The 11,919-nt window shown below is 52.7% G+C and overlaps 1 pseudogene across 1 annotated transcript; it reads left to right on the forward strand.

The window, feature by feature from the left end:
• The first annotated feature begins 933 nt into the window (after nt 1-933).
• LOC308640141 (arylsulfatase D-like) lies at nt 934-11,715 on the forward strand (annotated as a pseudogene). Its single transcript has 7 exons — nt 934-1,043; nt 3,970-4,117; nt 6,716-6,833; nt 8,103-8,222; nt 8,835-9,251; nt 10,563-10,699; nt 11,581-11,715. The product of its transcript is annotated as an arylsulfatase D-like (transcript).
• Nucleotides 11,716-11,919: the final 204 nt, after the last annotated feature.

The following is an 11,919-nucleotide window of genomic DNA, read 5'->3' on the forward strand; positions in this document are numbered from 1 at the left end:
TAAGAGCTCCGTAGGATCTCCAAATATGATACCATGGTTACTGGTGAGGAGTTCTGCTTTCCCACATGTTGAAGTTTGAACATTAGAGAAGCACACCTAAGCAAGCATATAAAGCAGGGTTTATTTTAAAAAGGGGAACACAGACTTCTGGAAGGGAGAAGAGGCCAAGGCTGGTTTCCTGGTATCCCAAGAAGCAAAGTGTTCTGCCCTTTTTATATGTCCTAGGCTTCCTTGGGTCTCCAGTCCTCTTCCCCTTATCTTTCTCCTTCCTGCAAACATGACTAGGCACAGGATGCTCCCGAGCTGGTCAAAAGGTGGGAACCAGAAGAGCTGAAGGGGGAAGGACAGGATGGAGCAGCCAAGGACACATTAATCAAAAACCTTGTAGCTCCCTGTAGGGAGGGGCAATTCCTGGGACATGCTATTTTAACAGAAGATTGGCTCAAGGGTGGAGGAAGGGTTCTGAAGGAACTGACATTTCAATCTCTCAGGGAACAGTCTCCAACTTGCCAGACTCATCAAAATTGTTCTCACTCCATTTCCCTGCCGGTTTAATTCTGGCTTCAACCCAGGCCCTGCGTGCACAAAGGAGCAAGAGTCCAGCACCCTAGAGATTCCCAATGCGGAGCCTGGTGGAGCTGAATTCGCACCAATTCTATGAGAGGGGTGGGGCTGTCCCAAGACCCTTGGAAGGAATAAAAATAAATGTTCCCTAAACTGCCTTGGCTGCCTTGGGAGTCACCCTGCTTGTGCCCCATCCAGATTAAGCAGATGCAGAAGCCCCAGCTTCACTGGTGGTGGGGACCTGGGAGAACTTGTTTCCAGGAGCCACTCCCTAGGCCCAGAGTTGGAAGGTTAATCGGATTAAGTGAGCCACCAGGGTCCAGGAGCACACCAAGCAGCCTGGTGGGCGGAGACACCAGCCCTGGCAGGATGGCGCCCAGATCTGGGGTCAAGGTACTTCCCTGGCGCCAGTGCGCAGCCATGGAATCCACGCAGAGGTGCACTCGCAGGCCCAGGGGACGCGCCTCGGCCACCCTCAGGTGCTCGGGATCCCAGGACTCGCAGCCACTCAGGCCTGGGGAGGGGAAGAGCGAGAGACCCTGGAAAGGAAGCTGAGGTGCTAGGAAATGGTGAGTCACCGAAACCCAGTCCCAGGCTCATTCTCTGCGGGGGCCCAGAGAGCAGCGCTGGGGTGGGGGCAGAGGGAGGTGGGGGGCCCCCCCGAGCAGGAGGGGGGGCCTGGGTTGAGACGCAGAAACTGCGCCCGAAACGCCTGCGGAGCCGCTCCAGGATCCAGCGGGGTGACACGCCTCACCTCAATGCCTTGGAGACTCGACTCCCCACTCTCGGGTCTCCGAACCCCTCCAAGACCTGCTCCCTGCCCCCTCATGGCCTGTGTCCCCCACATTAGGTCGGCACAGATGCGCTGGAGTTTCCCCCCACTAAGACCCGCTCTGCCCCTCCCATTCGGAGCCGGGACTCCTCCCCAGGGCCAAGTCCTACAATCTCTATAAGGCAAGTCCCCTGCCCCACCCTGACAAGGCTGTGACACCCTCCACACTCATTTTTTAAGACATGCAGGCCGAAGCCCGAGTTCTCCCCAATAAACTCAAAGCCCTTCGTGTCCCATCCTGGTCCCCACACCGAGCCATGGCCTGTCACACACTCTAAGACACAATCCTGTCCCACCCCCAACACGGTCTTGACCCCAGCTGATCCTCCTGTCCCGTCCTCTCCCCATATGGCCATCTCGCCCTATCACTTCCCTAAAACCACCTGGTCCCGACTTGGGGCCCTGCATGAGTGTCCTCTCGCCCCCCCCCCCCCCCGCACACCCCGCGCCCCCTCCCTGCTGCTGCTGGGGAGTCCCCAGGAACAGTCTAAGCCACTGCTGTCCCTCCCCCGGGGCCTCTCTCCCCTTCCCCCAGCACTGAGGGTCCCTCCAACACTAGGGCCGCCACTGGACCCCTGTGCCGTCCCTTCCCCTCCTAAGTCACTCCCCAGATCGCTCCTGGGACCAAATGTCCACCCAGGGGCAGCTCCGCAGTGCCCAACACTAAGGCCCGCCCCTGTCCCGCCCCCAGCATGTCCAGCCCCCCATCCTAGGGCAGGCATCTTTCACCACCCCACCTTAAGGCCTAGTCTCCCCCTAGACAGGCCCTGGTGGGCTCCTGGGAGTGTCCCCTTCCAGCCTCAGCTGTGCGTTGCCGCTCACACTGAGGCACGCCCCTTGCCCCACCCCCAGCACATCCCCCCTCTAGGATATGCCCCTTGCTCAGCCTCCTGCAGTCCATTGCGCACTTTAGAACACGCCCTTGCATCGCCCTCCACCCTGTCCCCCTAGGAAGGCCCCATCCAGCTCCTGGGCACGTCCCCCTCGCAGCCCCAGCTCCGCAGTGCCCAATAATCAGGCCTGTCCCTGGCCCACCTCCAGCACGCCCACACCCCCCACTCTAGGACACGCCCCGCCCTGCTCCTGGCCCCCAAGTCCCCCATCCCGCCCCTGCGCAGCTGTGCATGGCCTTATGACCCCCCCCCCACACACACACTCTGCTCACTAAAAACCACAGGGTGCAGACCCTTGACTTTTCCTCCATCCCCGCCCCGCTGCCACAGCTGGGTCCTCCTCCCAGCGCTAGGACACCCCAGTCCGCTCTGGGTCCTCCAGTCCGCCCACTGTGCCTTCTGGTGTCCCTGTCCCTCCAGCAGTAGGATCATCCTCCAGTCCCCCACCTTCAGGGCGCACAAGATCTATAGCAGCCCCCGCCCCTTCCCTCCGGCTACCCCCTCCCACTGTGACTCCACCCGCCTGCCCTCCCCGGTTGCCCCACCCCCAGCACATCTTGGACAGCTGAGTACCTCTGGGTCCTGGGGCAGGTGGAGCCCAGGACACCATTGAAGCTCCTAGTAGCCTCTAGGGCAGTGGGGCGCCTGGCCCCCTGTTCAGATGCTCAGGGACTCTCTCCTCTGCCTGTTGTTGTGTCTCTGGGGTTGCTTTGAATCCCCCATCTGTGGTTTAAAATCCTAGTGTCCCTGCAGGTCTGGTCCTCCTAGTGCCCTGTCTGATGCTTGGCGCAGCCTTGGAGCACCTCGCACTGTGGACCAAGGCGCCTGCCAACCATCAGCCACCTCCTGATCCGCTGAGGACCCCAAGTGGCAGGCCTCAGGCTCTGGACCCCACGTTCGCCCCCGCTTTACTGAGAGTTGAGCTCAAATGACCTTAACCCAGAGGACCCATTTAGTGACAAAACAAATTCAAAGAGACCATGACTTGCACAACAAGAAAGGGTGTTTCCAGGGTCACCCTGGGGTGTTGGTAGCGACAAATGTCACCACAAATTCACTCAGAAATCTCCCAGGATTCAGTTGCCCGATGTCCAAAAATAAACAAGGAAAAAAACAGAAAGTGAAAAACTTGTAAGTCAGGCATTTGTCACAGCACATTGTTACAACTGTTTTGTTATCATTTGCCACCGTTAATCCTTTGCTATGCCTAGATTATAAATTATACATTATGACAGGCATCTATATATACTGAAAAAGTATAGTCTATATAGGGTTAGGTACTAGCTGAACTTTCAACATCCTCTGAGATTTTTGGAATGTGTCCCCAGAGGATAAAGAGGGGACCTCTGTGCTGTTCGCATGGGGTTAAAGTGGAGGGAACTTTCTGATGAGGGCTCAGTTTCTGATTGCTTGCTGAGAATCTCCAGTTTGGGTGCAGGGAGAAAATGGGCCTCTCTCAGCATTAGTCTTGATTGGCCATTAGCAGTAGGGATTCCACCCTGGTTATTTTGGGCTGTTGGACTCCGTGCAAAACCAGAGGTTTCCCACAGCTGGATAATTCTCTTGGGGCTCAGTTGGCATTATAGGAGTTCAGTTCAAGCCCTCACCAGAAGCCTGACATCTACATATGCATGGTGTAAACTTTGCATGCCAAATCCTGTACATTTATTTCCTCTGCAGAGACTGTGCTGCTTTTGCTCCTTGTATGTTGGCTTCTGCAGACCTGTGAGTAGAAACCACCTAACGCTTCCAAGCCAAACATCCTGCTGATCTTGGCAGATGATCTGGGCATCTGGGATGTTTGTTGCTATGGGAACCTTACACTGAGGTAGAGTGTAGTTTGGGTCATGGGGTTGTGCCTTGTGTGCAGTTTAGTGGAATAATTCACTTAAAATCGACCAGTGCAAATGAAATTTCTTAGTGCTGCAGAATTCAGCACCAAAAATGATTATTCTCCAAGAGTAAAAATAGGGTCTTAGCCCTCTCAAACAACTTGATGTCCTGCTGAGTTTATAAGGGTTTTTCTGTGGCTGCTGTAATAAATAACCAAAAACACAGAGACTTAAATGTAATCCAGGAACCACCACCCCTCCCCCAGCCCTGGAGGGCAGAAGCTGAGACCAGAGTCCCAGGCTGAGCTCCCTCCATGGGCTCCAGGGAGGCTCCTCCTGACTCTCCAGCTCCTGGGGCTCCAGGTGGTCTTTTGCAGAACAATATAATGGCCCCTCAAAAGCTTAAGATTGAATCACGATATGACCCAGCAATGTCACAACTGGGTTCAGACCCAAAGGATTTGAAAGCAGTGATTCCAAAAGATATTGGCATATCCTGTGTTCACAGATATGGATGGATGGTTGGCTGCATCAGAAGCCCTGATCCCCAGTATGACTGGAGACTAGGGAAAAAAGCATATCTTAGTGGGGTGGGGGGGAGCTAGGGCCAAAAATGGGGCCAAGGAAAAGGTCTGAATGGGGGTCTTTGGAGGCCAGAAGATCTTAGAGAGTATGGGATATTTTCTTATTTTGGCTAAACTGTGTAGAGGATTTCACACAGGCTTGTAAAATTGTACTCTGTTCTGAGTCCTTTATTCTCAGAGTTAGCAAATGACTAGAATTTTACCCCAAATCCATCATTTATGTATCCATTTATGAATGAGCCATTCCTCCACCCACCCATCTGTCCATGTTTTCATCCAGGCATCATCCATTTGTCTATCTGCCCATCCATCCATGGTGGATGGATAGATGGATGGGTAGGTAGATAGATGGATGAATAGATGGGTAGATGGATAGATGGTTGCCTGGATGGATGGATAGATGGTTGCCTGGATGGATGGATAAATGGGTGGATGGGTGGATAGGTGGGTGGGTGGATGGATGGATAGATCGGTGGATGAGTGGATGGATGGACGGATGGGTGGGTGGGTTGATGGATAGATGGATGGATGGATGGATAGATGGTTGCCTGGATGGATGGGTGGGTGGATGGATGGATGGGTGGGCAGATGGGTGGTTGGCAAATTGGTAGATGGGTGGATGGATGGATGGGTGGGTAGATGTGTGGGCAGATAGGTGGTTGGCAAATTGGTAGATGGGTGGATGGGTGGATCGATGGAAGGGTGGGTGGGTGGATGGGCAGACAAATGGGTAAATGGGTGAATGAATGAATGGATGGATGGATGGTTGAATGGTGGATGAATGGGTGGGTGGGTGAGTGGATGGATGAATGGATGGATGGACGGGCAGATGGATAGTTGGCTGGATGGGTGCATGGGTGGTGGGCTGGCTGGCTGGCTGGAAGGACTGACAAGGTTCTTTAACCTTGGTCCTACTGGTACACTGGCCCAGATCACTCTGTGATGGGCCCATCCTGTGCTTTGTAGGATGTTGAACAACATTTCTGGTCTCCACCTGCTGCTCACCAATAGCACCACATCCCAAAGTGGGACACCTCCAGTGTCTCTGCACTTTTCCAGTTGTCCTCAGGGAAGCAAAACTTTTCTTACGGGGGGCCACTGAGGTGGTCAGCTTTAGGTGCGTGAAGAACAAGGTCTGAGCTTTTATAGCTTAGCTTCCACCAGATGCAGCCTCCTCCAAGGTAGAAGGGAAGAGACTAGCACCTGTCATCTGACAGTCCATGGGGAATTCCATGAGCTCTAGGGGCTGGGTCACTGCCTTTGGGATGCCTATCTATAGTGAGATTCTCAATCTATTTTTGCACGTCTGACTGCAAAAGCTCTTAGGTGAAGTGTTTCATCTTCTCTTTGAATTTTGCACATGAGAAACCTGGTAGGAAACTCAGGGTGCACCCTTCGTGGATGCTGGTGGGATATTTAAGGCACACAAGCCCCCTGGGTTGCATACCCCCCCCGAAAAAATAAGAAAAAGCCAAAAATGTAATTTTGTTGGGGTCCATCTTCCTCTAAGAAGCCCTGTGATGTAACCACAGAGTTATTGTGACAAGAGGTTCCCATAACCCACCCTAAGAGGAGAATGCCACTACGCAGATGTGCATTTCATACCCCGAACCCACCCAAGGTCCTGGATGAGCCCAGACTGCCTGGGCTCAGAACCCACGGCATTCCCCAGCTGGACAAAAGCTTCTCTCACAGCCCGTGTTTATACTCACTGTGCAACATCATCACCCCCAGAAAGTGAAACGGGCAAGGTGTCTGTGTGCCAGCCCCCCAGGCCAAAGCCAAAATTCAAAATCTGGGGTGCCCTTTGTAGCTTTGGCAACAGCTGAGGTGGGGGGAGGGCTGTAGGAGGAACCGCCCAGGGTGAGCCTCATCTGTCCTTTGCAAACTTAGAGAAGTGGGCACACTAAGACAGGTGCCACGCAGCCCCAGGAAGTTCCATGCAGGCCTCGTCTGAGGCCCAGAGCATTCCCAACCCTTTCCCAAGTGATATTCATCTGATTTTCTCAGGACCCCCAATATCGACCGGCTGGTGGAGGAGGGCATGAGACTCACCCAGCACCTGGTGGCCCCCCGTTCTGCACCCCGAGCAGAGCCACTCGGATCAGGTGGGTGTTGTGGGGACCCTGTACAGCAGCTCCCGGCTGCAGCCTGGACCCTATCGCCGCTCTAGCTTGGTAGTGATCCCGCAGAGACTGGGAAATTGAAAGCTAATGTGCCCTCCTGTCACCTTCCTGCAGTGTGTGCTCCGAACAGGACCTCGTATACCCTCGCCCCTCAGGACCCTTAGCCCCGTGGGTGTTAAAACCCACGCACAATGCCGGACGCGGTGGCGCACGCCTGTCATCCCAGCGGTTGGGAGGCTGAGGCAGGAGGATCACGAGTTCAAAGCCAGCCTCGGCCAAAAGGAGGCCCTAAGCAACTCAGTGAGACCCTGTCTCTAGGTAAAATGCAAAATAGGGCTACAGATGGGGCTCAGGGGTTAGGTACCCCTGGGTTAATCAAATGGGAGTCACAGATAACCACACACCTCTTCCTGAGGTCAAGATCATCCCTAGCTGATCTGGGACACACAGCACGCTGCAGATTCTGCGTGAATTGTGCTGATACTCAGAGAAAAAAATTGCTCAGGGAAAAAACACTCAACACAAATGTCTGTGCACGTCTGGTACTAGAGAAACGTTCTTTTCCTTCTGGTATTTTCCACATACCAGCTCTTGTCTCATCAAATTGCCAGGTAGGTGCCCTTGGTAGGCTGTGTGGAGGGAGCCTTCTGGGACGGGATGACCACCATCATTGATGGATGAGAAGCAGAAATACAGTCATTGACAGGTGAGATACAATGCTCCATAGATGATGATGGTGATACTGTCAATGAAGGAAGATGGATTAATGATGCTCAATTGATAGCAATCCTGTCAATAGATAATAGAGGAACAGGTGATAGCTAATGATGGGTGATAGAGGTATATAAAGGTGACAGATGCATAATGCACATACAGGTGACAGATAAATGATGTGTGGATAGAAAGGGGATAGATGCAACATAATGGTACCTGGAAGATAGGTAATGATAGATAGATAGATAGATAGATAGATAGATAGATAGATAGATACATGTACTGAGTTGGTTCTCATGATAGGCAAGGTGTGTCCAACTTATGCAGCTGACATTGGGGCAGATGATGCTCAGTGGTGGGGTCATACTGTGCACAATAGCACATTTAACAACCTCTCTGATCTGCACCCACTCCCTACCCAGAGCACCACCTCCCCACCTTCCCCAAGTGCTGACAGCCAGATTCTTGCCCACTGTCCCCTGGTGCCCAGAATCCCTTTGCTAAGACCTGTTCCTAGCAAAGGGAAAATGAACCTTGCTCTGCTGTGGGATCTGCAGGAATGGACAACGATGAGTACCTGGTCCTCTATTGGAACGCAGGCTTAGGCGGGCTTCCTGCCAACGAAACCACTTTTGCAAAAATCCCAAAGGAGCAAGGCTATACCACCAGCCTTGTAGGTATTTGAACACCTGATTCCCCTCCCATCCAATTGTCAAGGGACCAATTTCCTCTGGAGGAAAAAAAAAAAATCTTTCATCCTTCTCCACCTCCCGAGTTGGTATCTGGTTCCACTCCGGCCCTCTCAGATGGTTTTCAGTTCAGAAGTTCTCATTGCAGAGGTTTGGGGTTCTTTGATATATATTTTGCCTTCTTTCCTTCTATGAACCTGTCTATCTTCTTCAGCCCCAAGGAATCAGAAAGCTCTTCAGAGCCTGGCTCCACCACCTGTAATTCCAGTAGCTTGGGAGGCTGAGGCAGGAGGACCGCAAGTTAGAGGCCCACCTCAGCAGTTTAGCAAGGCCCCAAGTAACTCAGCGAGACTCTGTCTCTAAATAAAACACAAAAAGGGCCGGGGATGGGGCTCGGGGGTCGAGTGGCCCTGAGTTCAATCCCTGGTACCCCAAACCAAAAGCAAGTCTTGGTTGAGGTCACTCATAGCCTCTGCTGATTCAGGATCTGCTCTTTGGAGGTTTTCTTTCCCCTGACCACATCCAAATGGCCCCGGGGTTCTTTGTCCCAGGCAACAGCGTGTGCCCTTGGTGTGGCTGACCACCCACCCCCACTTGCAGGAAAGTGGCACCAGGGCGTGAGCTGCGCGTCCCGCGGGGACCACTGCCACCACCCACTGAACCACAGCTTCCACTACTTCTACGGACTGCCCTTCACCCTGATCAACGACTGCGACCCTGACAGGCCCCCAGAGCTGGGGGTCACAGTGGCTGCCCGGTTCAGCCGCTACACCTGCATCCTGGCTCTGGGCGTCCTCACGCTCACGGCTGCCAAACTCAGTGGCCTCCTCTCGGATCCCTGGACCGCAGTCGGGTGCAGGGCCAGCCTCGTCTTCACCACGTGGTTCTCCAGCTGTGGGTTCCTGTGACTCTGGAAAACTGTGTGCTCATGCGGAACCACCAGGTCACCAAGCAGCCAATTGATGTGGGAAGCACCACCAGACGGATGCTGCAGGAAGCCACGGCCTACATTCAAAGGTGGGGACCCTCACGATCTGGGGTGGGGGGCAGGTTCTGAGCCGTGAGCTACCCTGGGGTCCCATAGCAGCAGGTGCATTGAAAAGGTCCAAATTCACACTTCATTCACAAATGAAAGGAAGCTATCCTTCTTCATCGCTACATAGTATTCCACAGTGTATTTGCGGAAGGATTTTTTTATGGAGTCACTTTGCCCACCTCTGTCATCCTAGCAGGTGGGGAGGCTGAGGCAGGAGGATGGCAAGTAGGAGGCTAGCCTCAGCAACTGAGAGAGGCCATAAGAGACTCAGTGAGACTCTGTCTGTAAATAAAATATCAAAAGGACTGGGGAAGTGACTCAGTGGTGAAGCACCCCTGGATTCCATCTCTGGTGCTAAAAAAAAAGAAGAAAAAGGAAAGGCCCAACCTCTTCATATGAATTGGTTTCCACACTCGGATCTCTGCTTTGAGTTACCGGGTTGCACTGGAAAGTATCCAAGTAGTGGTCGTGCATCAGGGACTCCTTCCAAGGCCCAGGGAATGCCTGAGACCCCAGAGAGTACCCAACCATTTATATATAAGTAATAAATAAATATTCATACATTTACTACAATATATAGCTATTTCCCTATGCATACATACCTATGAAGATATTTAATTTATAAATTAGGGAAAGCCAGAAATTAGCAGCACCTAATAATAAAATAATAATGATGGCAATGTTCTGTAACACAGGGTACATGGGTGGGGTGTCCCGTCCCTCCCTCTCAAAATATCTTCCTGTACTATACTGACCATGGATGTTGTTTTACTCAGACAAAATTGCCACTGTGACCAAAAGTCCCAAGAAGAACATTTGGAGGAGGAAGAGTTTATTTGGGGCTCATGGTTTCCAAGGTTCAGTCCATGGTTGGCCGACTGACTCCATGGCTCTGGCTCAAGGGGAGCAGAACAAAATGGCAGAAGGGTCTGGAGGAGGAGAGAAGCTCAGGACAGGGCACCAGGAGGCAGAGAGAGCTCTGCTCAGCAGGGAAAGGATAGAGACCCCAAAGGCACAGCCCAGGGATCCCCTCCTCCAGCCACACCCTACCTGCTACAGTCACCACCCAGTGAGTTCATCCAAGTGGATTAATCCACTTCTAGGTCACACCTCTCATAATCTAATCATTTTACCTGTGAACTTTCTTGCATGGTCTCACTCATGAGTTTTTTTGGGGAACCCTCACAGTGAAATCCCAGCAGGTGAACCCAGGTCATGGACGCAGCACATTCAAGGTCCACTGTGGACACCATCATCTGCCGTCCATAATTCCAGTGGTTTTCTAATTTCACAAACAAGGACAGGCCCTTTCTCCTCTTTGTGTCCCAGCTGCACGTCCACAATCCTCTGGTGACCTTGAAAGCCTTCCTCAGGAGAAGCCGCCATGGTTTTTACAGAGACAACCTGGAGGAAATGGAGTGGTTTGTAGGTAAGTCAAGATCAAGAACGGGGGAGAGTACACCCCACTCGTGTCATTTGTTTGTTCATTTCTTCCCAGTGATAGTCTAATTTTGCACAAAACCAATCATTTCGTTAGCAATCAGTTTTGTGAGAAGCTGTCATTCAGCATCATCCTTAGTGGTTACAGGAAGCAGAGAGACAACGTTAGCTTTCGGCATCGTGGAGGAAAAGGGCTCTGCTTTTAGGGCTTTGGGACACGCTAGAGAGAAGCAAGAACTTGCAGACTCTTCCATCTGCGAGGGTTTCCTGGAGACGTGGAAGCCCTCGCAGGTCAGGTGATATGTCCTTGCATGAATATCCTGACATCTGAACTACGTGAGAGGCAGATGTCCCCAAGGAGGACAGCAGCTCACATCCCTCGTGAATTGGCCTCTGTGCCTTCAGGGGTAGGAAAAACTGCTGGTCTCCACGGTGCAGGGAGATACTGCTGGGTATGCAGGTGTCCCCTGCTCTGCTGATAATGGCCATCATAAATTTTACTGCTATTGGTTGTGGTTCCTTCCATGTGGGCTGGAATCTGTCATTGCTTTACCCCGCCCTGGGGCACCCTCTCACCCTTTTATTAGGGCACTTGACCCCACCGGCACTGCACATAAAAACCATGCCTGCTGACAACGTCCTGGATATTTCTTTGCAATTCTCTCCTGGTTTTCGAGGTGACGCAGTGCTAAGCAGACCTGGGCACGACAGTCTCAGCACCGTGATCTCACATGTCCCTGTGGTCTCTTGGCAGGGGGCTCTTTCTGTGATGGTCCAGTACAAGATGGCTTGTGCATAGAATGGGAAGCGCATGCCCCCAGCTGAGACCCGTGTGGGCACTCTCTCTGACACCTTCCACCTTCTCCACAGTTAAAGCCCTCCATGCCCTTGATTAGAACCATCTGAAGAACTCCACAATCACCCATTAGGACTCCAATCATGGAGGGTTACTGGAGGCCACAGATGAACACCAGCAGCTGGGGAGGTGCAATGGGATCTACAGAGGTGAGGGGCTAGCCACGGGGAGGAACAGAGACAGGAGGCCAAAGGAGTCTGCATCGGAGGTCCCAGAGCAAGGAGACTATGGAGGAGGAGGGGGGATGATGCTGAAGAGGAGGAGGAGAAAGAGACAGAGGTGGAGGAGGAGAATGAGGAAAAGAAAATGGAGGAGGAGGAGGAGGAGACAGAAGAGGAGGAAAGGAGATGAAA

Source organism: Spermophilus citellus, assembly GCF_964194105.1.
Source record: "Spermophilus citellus genome assembly, contig: SCAFFOLD_368, whole genome shotgun sequence".
NCBI lineage: Eukaryota > Metazoa > Chordata > Mammalia > Rodentia > Sciuridae > Spermophilus > Spermophilus citellus.